The following is a 13,129-nucleotide window of genomic DNA, read 5'->3' on the forward strand; positions in this document are numbered from 1 at the left end:
TATCAGCTCTGAACTTTTAAAATAGCAGCTAGCAAGAGTGTCCCTGTAAGTTGATCACTGTTTTTCCTAGACAGGTGAAAAAATACAAATGAATTTTGAAATATACTTGCATGACTCACAAACTGAAGTCTGTGTGGGGGGAGTAAGTTAAATGGAATATAATTAAAAACAATGTAAGATAAAAAGAAGCCTAATGACTGAAAAAAACATACAAAAGTACAATAAAATTCAAAGACTATGATAACATTCAATTCAGCAAAATAGTTCAATAACATAAAACAAACCAGACAAATTTAGTAAAAGTAAATGCAGAAAATGACAGATGCCTGAGGGCTGCATTCTGGTCTCCTGACATCCACGAGCAAAACTCGACAACCGCCCCGAAATTCGATAAAACTTCTAACTTGGGCAGTATGCACATTTCCAAATATATACACTTTAAGACAATAAATATCAGCTCTGAACTTTTAAAATAGCTAGCAAGAGTGTCCCTGTAAGTTGATCACTGTTTTTCCTAGACAGGTGAAAAAATACAAATGAATTTTGAAATATACTTACATGACTCACAAACTGAAGTCTGTGTGGGAGGAGTAAGTAGTCTGGTTTCTTATCGTTCTGCAAATTTTAAGCTGCAAATATTGATTTTTATATCTTGTTAGCTACCGGATCATCTTTTCATTCTGATCAAGCTACTCGCTGCTTTATATTCTTCATGTTTTTGTAGTTTTTTCATTTTTATTTAGGTGTTTTTCCCAGTTCATTTTCTCGGACTGTTTCTGGACTTGGGGAATTTTCTAAATTAACGAAAAACTGTTTCCTCCAGAAAAAAATGATTGACTTCCCCTAATAGCTTTATCAGTCTCCTTCACAAACTATAAATCAAATGGAATAATTAGTTCACTGGAGGCACCATGTTAACTGTGACATGGCATGGATGACATAAAATTCTACAAGATAAGTAAAAAAATAGGAGTAATGTAAACCAATGCATGATACGGCCACAGGCTTATATTCCAAATTAGAAATTAAATTTCCATTTTGACTAAGATTAAATTATAATGAGTGCAGGAAGATAATGATAATTATCTAGCAATGTTCCTCACTGCAGCTCGGGAGGATTTGGCACTCATGTCTCATCACATATTGCTTAGCCAAGTAATATTTAAAGCCGTTATAGCGGATATCACATTGGAACGCCACGAGATTGTACATTATACTCTACTCAGACCTTTGTTAAGTGCCTTTCAGAACTCACTGACCACAAGCAAGACGGTGCTGGGTCAGTGGTTAGAATAGCTGCCTCACATCATCATTTCCTGTCTTTTTACACTGTCACTTTAACCTTGTGTCTTTCCTTCCTTTGTGATTATTTGCTTTGTATCACCTGTTTTTAGTTAATCAGTCACTCTATAAATATACAGTCTGTCTTTCACCTCCCACTTGCCAGATTCTTTTTGCACAAGTTTTCAAGTTTGTAGTCATGGCCTCATATTTTTTTGCTTATGCCTTGTATGTTTTTTTCAGCTTTATATTCCTGCTTCATTTGCATCTGGGATTCCTTGTGTTTCTTCCTCATGTTTATGTTGCCCTATTGTTTTTACATCTTGTGATCCTCCTGTTCCTCTAGTTTTGCTTCATGTAGCCCATCTTGTCTTTTACCTCCTGCTCTTTCTCATATTCTTCCTTGTGTGCTGCCTCATTATCTAACTGATCTTTTTTGTGCATGACTTTTTGGCTTGGTTGTAGAAATTTTGCTTCTTGTCCTGTCCCTGCTGGATTTGCTTCTCTCTCTGACTGGTCTCCTATGTATGTGTCACATGCATGGCATCACTTTTTTATACTCATGTTTTTGTGTTTAACTTTTGATCTTTGTCATCGTTTTTATTATACAGCAAATTATGAACTCCAGTTACAGTTTTCAGTTGCATATGATGGTCCTCATCAGCTAATGTAAGTGAGTCATGTATCATAAGATGATCTACAAGTGGAACATTATAACTAAACATTATAAATTTAAAAAAAGTATTATTAAATAGTAGGAAAAATGTCTTCTTCTTTCCATTCCTGTAGCTTAACCAAAAAAAGATGACATAAGAATTAAGACTCATGCAGAGGGAGATTAGACAGGGGACAAAGAGAGAAAATAAAGCAGGCTTCCCATCAACATAATAATTATAGTTTGTTATGCAGCAGTAATAATGAAGTTAATTGCTTGCAAAACCCATTTTTCCACTAAACTGACTACCTTCTGCAGCAGCCCACTGACTAAAAGGCTTCTGCCAGTGAAATGACACATCAATAGTTGTTGGAGCAATTAAATGCCGGATCCCACCCACTGACCTTTTTCCAAACCATTAACGATCTTATTCCCAAGTGTGCAGAAATCAATACATGGGTACCGACATGCAGTCGCTCATATCTGCACTGTTATTTTTGAACTTTAATTCAAAATCAGAAATTAAAGCATGAAGTAGTTAGCATTACTAATTAAAATGTGCATTCATATTTTTACACTTTGAGGTTGATCGTTAGCTTCACTTGGCACAAAGGCTTGACATTTGAATTAAGTGTTAACCATGTTAATGCAGTTTACTTGGTTTCACCTCTAAATCTCCTTGATGTTTTTATATTTACACTATTGTTCTGTTTTTAAATTTTAACACATATTGCATGATCATATTTCTATTCTATGTATGATATTATATAAACAGTCAACAGTGATTTATATCTATAAGCTGTTAATTGTCTTAATCAGTATTACCAGAATAAAAATAAAAATGATTAACCTTTTTTAAATGAGAAATAAAACATATAAAATATATCATTAAACATTAGGAAGAGAAATTTCGCTTCTATAAAGAAAATTGCCATTTAATGAAAAGATTTATAACAGAGGATGAGGAATATATACTGTATTTCTTTCTGTTTTTGTGCATTTCCCAACACATTTCAAGCCTCCCTTCATGTGCTTACACACCCACTGAACTCCTAAGACAAAGCTCTGAAGCTACAAGGTGGCTTGCATTAAGGTAGTGTAATGGTGGTCATTAGACATCATCATTATCATCAAAGTCTCGTCAGCTGATGGAAAGACCCGGTAAGAGAGATTAGGTGTGTGTGTGGATAGCTGGCAGTTTTTCTTAGTGGCCATTAGATCCTTTGAAGTTGCTAAAACTCCAAGAAGAAGCAGCATCTTTTTACCCTTTTATGTTCTTTCCCTAACTGAGTCGTTGGGAATCCAATGACAACGGTACAGAATTTTAGAAGCTGTCCTTTTCACTTCCTGCTTTGGGCACAAACAGTTCCAAGTCTTGTTTGTTTGGTCTGTAGGTGATATTTAATACTTTTGTTGCAAATACTAACAATCCGCTTTATTATGGGAGTTTATTTTGGCAGCTTTCATCCTGCCAGTTCAAAGACTTCAGCTGAATCTTGGCCTTAACAATCCCTGTTTCATTTGGCAAAGCCTGATGGACTTTTCACTTTTATTTTCTGTGGAAGTTTCATCAAAGTCATTTGAACTTGCTGCAGTGCTATTACTCTGTCTTTTGAATAGACATGAGCCCCCCAGAAGTATTCTTTTGTCATCCTAAGCTTCTCCATCATGTCTTTAAGCTTAGTATTGTGTCCAGGACTCCAAATATTGCAAAGCTTCAGGAGGTTAAAGCTATACATTAAACACTTGTGAGCCACACTTTGATGGACTTACTCAGTGTTTGTTGGCTTCTGAGAGCCAGAAGTAACTAATGAAGTCAGGCTTAACAAGTGGATTACCTCAATGAAGACAATGAATATTTACTTTTGTAGTTCTAGGTGCATCCAGTTTCTATAAAATTCTCTCTGTAAAAGTGTATGAGACAAAAGCAGAACAGTTAAATATTATCTCTTTATAGCCCTAAAAATTTACATCTTTTGATGTTATGTCATTAAGTAGCTTTGCATTGCAGTCTTACTACTTAGAAGCAGCATTACAGAAGTATTCAGCACCGGTGCAGTTGTTCTGAACTCCAGGATCAAACTACATGCATACGCTACAGAACCCTTTCTTCCTACTGGCACTGGGAACCAAGCAACAAAAGCCAGTGCCCAGGATCTTGCAAACATATTTTTTCGCATCTCTGCAAGTTGTACACAATCCAATCTTGGCAGCAGAGCCAATAAATAAAAAAATAATGTCTAAAAATAGCACTCACAAGCAATTTAGAGTGACAAAATTTGAGGTTTGAGTGTGGTGGGGAAGTGAAGATGAAACAGCATAGTTTGCTTTGATCACCCCAGAATCTTGTCCCTTTCAAGCTAATCAAAAAGTAATGACTCACCTCCCCTGTCATATTGCCTCCAGCTGCTGTTGGTCCAATGAAATTTTGATTTTTTTTTTCTTCAGAGTTCTTATTGTCTGAGTTTTAATTGTGGGGACACTTTTAAACTTTGCACTCCCCAAATCTCAGTCTGACTTTGGAAAATCTAAACTCTTTAAAAAGTCGCATTGCAGTCATTAAATTGGTGTGTGTATGTGTGTGTGTGTCATGGCAATATGTGCATCCTGGACACAACCACTGCAGCTACTATAACTTCCCCAAAGGCAATATCAAGTGCAAGGGGTTTACTGGTTTGTGGGCAGATTTTTTTCAACATGACATTCATGCATGCATCTCTGCAAGGTGCAGTCACAAGGTTTTATAGGTGCGCATTTGAAATAAAACGATTGGATTTAAAGTGTAACGAGTGTTGTCCAACCCAAGAATCTTGACGTCAGATGATCGATCTGAAAAAAAAGGAAAAAAAAAGATGATAGATATTACATCAGATGTAGATATAGTGATGCCAGTATTATCCACTGTGGTGAGAGCAGGGCCATTCTGACTGTGAAACCACACGCTCATTTCCTGATGGCTTGTCAATCACAATTCAGTGGTGAGCGTAGTGAGCATACCCCAGATACACAATACGACCAAGATTTAACGTTTTCGTGTTTTTTTGTTCAGTATGACTAAAACTGAGTCTTGAGTGCTCGACCGTCATCAGGAAAGTGTCAGACGGCTTATTTTCTATAGACTTCTATAGGACCCAAAGCACATTTAGCACCCCTCGATGGCCATTAAAGACAATGCAGGTTCTAGGCACTCCCAAGTTGGTATAATTTTTGAGACCCAAAAGCTGTGTGCATCCTTTTTACCCCTCAGCCGTGAAAGGCTAATGGAGTATTGTTAGCAGCGCGGTCACCCAAATTTATAAATCCCATAACTCGAGAATGAGGTGACGGGGCTTTTGAAACTACTTCAATGTTCATAAAACATATCAAACAAAATATCACATATAATCATTTCTACTGAAAGCAGCTTAAGCTGTCCTTATGGTATTGACAGAAACCTTTACTGCACTATGTGAAGCTAAAATAACGTTCTGTGTTTGTTGTTGTGTTTGTATATTTTAACATTAATTTAATATATTTTGACATCATTTAGTTTGTTTATTCACGCTACTTTCCGAAGCTTACATTGATGATAGCATGTCTGGAGCACCACGCAAAGTAAATCTGACATTATTCCTGCAGACAAGTAAACACCTCAAGTAGAAAAAATGAAACGGAGACAAGAAAACAAGTTTACATATCTTCAGCATTGCTATGAAGCTTATACACTGCAGCTGGTTTGTGTTGAGTGAATAACATAAAAGCAAATAGAAATAAACGGGGCTTAGAAACGAAGTAAAAGTGAGGAGAGGAAACTTTTGTTTTAGACAGTCATATTTTCCCAGCTTTTCCCAGCTTTTGGCAGCTGAGTCATATTTCACCGAGCAGCAGGCGGAGACTCAGCTGTAGCGCGTCTGGTCGAAATCTTAGCGAGTTTCTCAGCAGTGACTTTCTCCCAGCTGACAGACAAAATTTGCAGCATTTTGCTGTCGCCTTATCGATTGGCCTGGTATCACTGTCATTTAAGCAAACTCCTCCAAGGACATGAACTGATCGATCGGTGGAGATGAGAAAAGATCTCTGCTACCGTGCAAACACGTTCACTCCCTCTTTCTCTCACGCTCACACCTTAGATGGATGAATTCGTAGCACTGTATTCAAGTGTAAAAAAGAGCTTGTAGTTTAAGCTGACGGTAACATTCATTGTATTGTATACCAAAAGAAAATCTTAACAGTGGCCTTTTGTCATAAAACGCATGAATCTCAAATTTAACTGCTGGAAAAATTGATTGCATGTTCTCCCTGTGTGTTTTGCGTGGGTTCTCTCTGGGTCCAAAGACATGCAGCCAATGGGGTTAGCTTAATTAGTGATTTTAAATTGCCCATAAGTGTGAATGAGAGTGCCTCTCACCCTATGGCAGCTGGGATAGGCTCCAGCTATCCCGCGACCCTGAATTGGTTAAATGGAGGAGAATGGATGGACCAAAGATTATTAGTTGTTTAAGATGCCAAATTACAGGTATTTACTAGCATTCCTGAACAGAAACATTTGCTTTATTTGTTGAATGTTATGCTTGATTCATTTTTGACTTATCAGTGAAGTCCAGTGTCTCGGCTCAATAACAATAAATATGTTTTAGCTTTACAAGTTGACAAGATTTCTAAAATGTTTGTGTTTCTACACCACTAAAAAGATCTTTTGGCAGTATGCCGGTCTGAAGCATTCATGAGTGTGTTAACATACAGGACTGGACATCCTAAATAATTTAAGAGCTATATCTTTGAGTCTAACACCCTCAGTTAGCATGTTAAATGTTGAAGTTTGTCAGAGTACAATTAGAAAAAGTCTGAACAAGTACAGCTTGTTTGGGGGTGTTGCCAGGAGAAAGCTTCTTCTCTTCTTTCTTCTAAAAGAAACATGAATGGTCTGCAAAGTTGCATCCGAGCAAACCATAAGACTTCTGGAACAATGTCCTTTAGACAGATGAAACCTGAGTGGAGCTGTTTAGATTTTGCCAAACATAACAACCATTATGGCCCAACAGTAATTATCAGCATGATGGTGGAGGGGCAATGATTTAGGCGTGTTTGGCAGCTACATAACCATGGTACCTTCCAGACATTGAGGCGACCGTTAACTCCTCTCTATGCCGAAGTCTTCTAGAGTCAAATATGAGGACCAATCTCTCTTACAGCTAAAGCTCGGCCCAAACGGAGTCACTCAACAGAATAATGATCCCAAGCACAGCTGCAAATTTCCAACAGAATGCATAAAAAAAGAGAAGAATCAAGGTATTGCAATAGCTAATTTAGTCCAGACCTCCAGTGAAATGCTGTTTTAAGACTTTAAGAGAGCTGTGTATAAATGAATGCCTGGAAACCTCAATGAACTGAAGCACCAGTTGTTCATCCAGAATAATATGAGAGACTGATAAAGTCATACAGAAAACTACTAAGCTATTGCTTCTGAAGGTGCTTCTATTAGCTATTCAAACACGAGGTGTGCTTAGTTTTCACAGAACTCTATGAAAACTTGTGATCAATGTGATTCCAAAAATTGGAACTGGTCATTTTAGTGATGTTTAATTTACCAAGTTGAAATTATCACTAAATATGCACAAACGTATTTTACTATCTAGAATCTAGACAAGCTGTTACCAAAGTGTCCTTGGTGTGATTCTCCATCACATGAATACCAAAATATATTTCATACCTACAATAGATAAAATAAATGAATGATATTGCATTTCACAGACAGTGCTCTGGCAGTTCATAGGGTTAAAGCTGATCTCTGTATATACCTGAAGGGTAACCACACAACACCTTGACAGAGAATTGTAATTCCGCCTTAAGGCAGGACTTTAGTTAAAGCTATGTACTGCCTTAGCGAGAGCCCGTTTTGGGGGAAAACACTGTCTGAGAGGATCAGTTAGGGCTGAGAAAGTCCCCTAAATTGTGTATACCGATGCTCTCACAGAGCCCCACCAGGCAGGATGGGTCTTCATCTAATGCTGAATATATGCTGTGTAATACTAAAATTAACCCAAATTTTCTCAGAAGGTGCTGATCTAAAGAAACTCTTTACATAGATCAGCACTGGCAGAAGATATTGGCTTATATCTGCAATAACCTTTAGAAGAATGTCTTTTACTGGCACACACTGTTCAGTGTCCGTGGGTGACAATGACGGCAATATTTGCAGGCTTTATCTCCCAGGCTGCACTTGTCATTGTTGTGGGTGCTAACGCATACAAGCACGCACACAATAGTCTCTCCCTCCACATCTCTGTCTCTGACCATTTGTCAGGCAAATTATCATGATGAGTTTGGACATGGGCTCATTGGCTCATCAGGAACTTGACAGTTTATGCTGGTGTGTGTGTATGTGTGTGTGTGTGTGTGTGTGTGTGTGTGTGTGTGTGTGTGTGTGTGTGTGTGTGTGTGCAGACCCAACAGCATCATGATTAGTGCATTTCATCTGCAGAAGTGTGCTGATGACTCTGATGGAGATTTTAGCTCGTCTAACCGTTACGTTGGCTTCGTTCGCTTCCTAAGCTGATGAGCGGCTGAGCCGAGCTGAATAATTTAGGCGTGTTGATGAGGAAAAGATGTTTTATTTTGGAGGAAACCAAATTTTTCTTGGCCTTATTTTCCTCTCTGCAGTTTGTCTCTGATCTTTGGTGCTTCATTGCTCATTTGTGAACACAGTGAAGGAGACTTACAGTGAGAGGTCCGAAGGAAAACACGGGCTGTAATTCTTCTCGGATAAAACTACCCTGTAGACATAAACTAGGCTGTGTGTGTGTGTGTGTGTGTGTGTGTGTGTGTGTGTGTGTGTGTGTGTGTGTGTGTGTGTGTGTGAATGGATTGCATGGGTGTACTGATGTTAGTCAATCTTTTGACCACAGAAGGAGAAGGTACAGTCTCAAACAGAAGATATTTGCAGGTCCATGTATAACTTGTACATATCTTTCTTATGTAAATGTAAATTTGTCTGTGTTATTTTGTAAATACTAACGCTATTGTTTATTTCACACACATGGAGAGATGCCAAACTGCCTTTCATTGTTCTTGTAACAGTGACAATAAAGAGCTATTCTATTCTATTCTATTCTATTCTATTAATGGGTAAATTGAAATAAAACAGCACAGGAGACAAAAATGAACAAAAAAGTTAGAAATCCTAACTGTAAACCGATAAAACAGTCTCCACACTCAGATAAGTGTCTCCGGTTACAGAGTTAAAGCACTATAAAGCAAGCACATAGATCTGAAGCAGAACACAAATCCCTCTAAGGTACATTCAGTGTTAACCAGATTACCAAACAACAACGCTACAAACAAAGAGACACGGGGCAAACTCCTCACTTTAAATCACTGCTATCTCAAATGACAAACTGGCAGCTCTTTTGAGCCAGCCGCTGTAATTAGTGTTAGAGCCTTGGACTGGGACACCTGCCCAAGAAGCAGAGGAAGCTGGGATGAAGAACAAGTACACTGTACGCACTAATTGGCCTACAACAAAGAGTGGACAACAAGGAGGAGGAACATGGTCATATGGCTGTAACAGCTTGAAATACTTAAATATGTCAACAGCTATAAATTTTGGACAAACATTAATGAGCATCAGGGGACCAGTTCTGCTGACTTTAGTGATCCCCTGGCCTGTTCTCTGACACCACTATGAATTATCTATACTGGCATTTTTTTAAAGTCCAAGTCTAGCTGTAGCTGGATTTCCATTAAATGTAAATCCTATTAAAGACTAAAGACAGACCAAAACCTCACACACATCACTTCCTTTAAGTCAGCTACTAAACGCACATGGCCTGCTACATCATGGCAATCATAAACGTTTAGCAAAGATAGTACTTATTTGTCACCTTCTTGAACTCCTACTTAAAATTAGTTTTTCCACAGACCTGGGTCAGTTTTATTAAAGTTACCTCTTTTTGGTTTGAGCTAAAGCTGCTACAACATGCAGGGGAGAGAGACGTTAAAGAGGAGGAAAAGCTCTTCTTCTTCTTGAAATTGAACCTAAAACCAGTCTGTGGCTGCTTGATTATGACCAAAATCATAATTACTTTTTCAGTACTGATGATTTAATGCACTTTTATTTTCCATTTTTATTTAAGTGGATTTCTATGAACTTTTACTATAATTGAAGTGAATAAATGTGTCCGATCAAATGTACAGAAAAGTGATGTACTGGAAGCAAAACAAGATGATTATTTTAAAACAGAATCTGACATAGTAACTATGTGATTTTGATCATCTCATTTTAGTAATTGGTAGAAACCAAAATAGAAATTGAAACAAAATTTTAGTTAATTGCACAGCCATAGAGCAGTTTTACAGGATCATTAGCATAATGTCTTATTAGCATCTTATTATTGCCAGGACAGTAAATGGTAATGCATGATGTCAAAATCCATGTAATAAATATTAGTTCATATCTATTGCATGTATTAAGATATACTATGTGCTAATAAGGTTGTATAAACAGTAATAATAGTATTATAAACATTAGATTAAGCATTTACCAACACAACTGTTTAAGAAGCTTATTAGAGTTTCTTATAATGTAAATAAACCTCACACACTAATGTAACGTCACATTAATGGCTCTTTTTCCACAGTTAAACTTGTATTACTATTATTCGTTGCTTTATAGAATTAATAAACACTTTTTTCTTGTTTTTAATTAGACATGAACTAGGCTTATTTGCAGCTGAAGTATCTAAAATATAAACAAGTTAATCGAATGTTTCATTGCACACTTGTTAACAGTTTAATTAAATAAAGGGGCCTTAATATTTAAGCTTTAGCTGCAATGTGAAGTGTTCCTAAATTAATACCTTTACACTGAAAATCAAAAGAGAACAACACAACGTAGAATCTTGTACAACAATAATTTGAGTCAAAACGAGGTGATAAAGTTGGATTTTTGGCCAAACAAAAGCTGGACAGTCCTGTTCAACTTCAGTGGTTTACGAAATCAAATGAGAGGCTTCATCCCACGCCTGAGTATGTCTTTGATTATAAAGTGACTTATTTCTCTCATTGCACAGCTCTGCAGCTGTCAGCAAAAACAGGGTGAGTGTGTGGGGAATAAACAATGAAAATCTCAAAGACATCAGCACTTGTCAAGCTACATGCACTACATTTCTTCTCCCAGTAAGGCACGGCAAAGAATAAAAAGTGGGTGTCTAGTGTCAGTGAAAGCTTTTTCCCCCTTTTCTTTCTCTAATTTCTTCCTCTGCACTTTTTTCCAATTCTATTGATGGACTTTGGCCCAAGTAAACAAAGGCTCTTTAGCACCCAAACACAGTTCAATGTGCTGAATTATTGACTTGGTTTTTCAAAGAGGCAACGCAGAGCTTTGTTTCTCACGGCAGGGAGAGAAGCAGAGGACGGGTGTCTCACGGTTTTTCATGTGGAAACCCATGAACCCATTTCTGTCCTCTCCCTCTCATTCTCCCTTGAGCAGAGGATCACTGCACTGTCAAATTATTGGATGGCCGCATGTATTTTTGGACAGCTTTAAAGGTCAATCTCATGCACAACAGTTTGCTTGTGTTATTTTTATCCCCAGCAATACACAGCGTCAACCAATTTCTAATTCATCACTGCAAGGCATCAGATATGGAGAAGATATTGCAAAAAAATCCATAGTATGTTGATGTTTCTCTAGTAAAGGTGAAGACTTGCAAGATTTACTGTCAGTTATATATGAAACATTAATATCTATTATTTAAGTAAGTAAGGCTATGTGAAATTCATAGCTGATCCTTAAGAGATCACTGATACTTCTGAGTTATTAGAAACATTAAGCAATGGACTAGGAGGTTTTAGCAGCTGTATACCAGCTATATACAGTACCACAGTTCATCTCTACTAATTGTATGTCAGTAGCATTAGAAATATTTATGCTACAGCAGGACTATCGAACTGAGGCCAAAATATGACGTTAGAATTGCATTAAGTTCTTATTAAGTTCTTCATCATGTCTGGTCAGTCTGGTCTGCATTCCCAGAAAAACTTCCAGCAAACCAGCAAAAATTCAGCAAATTGTCTCACCATTAATTGTTTCAGTAAACCACAACAAATATTGGTAGTATGGCAGATAATCTTGAATTTGCTTTTTGTTTTTTAAGTGTATTTTATAATGGCCTGAACATGACACTATAACTGTTGTGGCTCACATTAGGTCTTTAGGGTTCACAGGTCTAGAGACCAGTCTGCAACCGGTTTCTGGTTTCAACTTGTTGCTGGAGGTTGCAATGAAATATATAGCGCTGCACCAAAATCTCCTTGTGAATGCTTTATTTGTTAGCAGATCGTCATGGTTGTAGTTTACATGGAAGCCAGGCCCTAACTGATCCTCTCAGACAGTGTTTTCCCCCAAAACGTGCTCTCACTAAGGCAGTACATAGCTTTAACTAAAGTCCTGCCTTAAGGCGGAATTACAATTCTCTGTCAAGGTGTTGTGTGGTTACCCTTCAGGTATATACAGAGATCAGCTTTAACCCTATGAACTGCCAGTGCAAACAGGAAGTGGAGAATGCTCGCCTTCAAAGCAAAAGTTTTGTCCTTTCAAATGTGTTGATTGCAGCATTAAGGTGAATCTTTTATTTTGCAGCTGGATAGTAGAGTTCGGTTTGCGGCACTCGGAACTGGCAAGTAACTGGCAAGGGTTTGGCCATCTTATAAACGTGAAGTATTTGCCAGCTTTGGAAAATTAAGCCCGCATATTTTTATCACAGTCCTGGGTATTTTTTTTTTCTTTGGTTAAAAGGCAAAAAGGCATTTAAGGACAAACCCTGTGAGGACTCCTCATCCAACTCGACTTCTCAAAATTGTGAGATTGATTGATTTAGGGTGATGGTTGAACATTATAGTGGATGCTTCAAACACCTTGTCTATAACACCAAGTTTGCACTAAGTACCAGCTGTTCTTCATAAAGACTTCATTGGACTTGATTGTAAAAATATTGTATGAGAAGTTCTTTCTCTCCTTGAACCGTGTTGGGAGCTTCATCCTCAAAACGTCAATATCACCTTTCCTTTTCATCTTACAGATTTATTCTTCCGCTCTCATGTTTCTTTACTTTATCCTCATGCTTTGATGTTCTGCTGCTAGCTCCCGTATTAATATTTTAACACAATATGCCCAGCATAGCAGTCCTAGAATGTTAGCTGAATACTGCTGTTAAT

The 13,129-nt window shown here is 37.6% G+C and overlaps 1 protein-coding gene across 5 annotated transcripts in view; it reads left to right on the top strand.

The window, feature by feature from the left end:
• Positions 1–13,129, top strand: part of fam184ab (family with sequence similarity 184 member Ab) — a 206,014-nt gene that overhangs the window by 65,556 nt on the left and 127,329 nt on the right. The window lies entirely within an intron of this gene.

This window comes from Neolamprologus brichardi, chromosome 15 (assembly GCF_056152115.1).
Source record: "Neolamprologus brichardi isolate AB-2024 chromosome 15, ASM5615211v1, whole genome shotgun sequence".
Taxonomy (NCBI): domain Eukaryota; kingdom Metazoa; phylum Chordata; class Actinopteri; order Cichliformes; family Cichlidae; genus Neolamprologus; species Neolamprologus brichardi.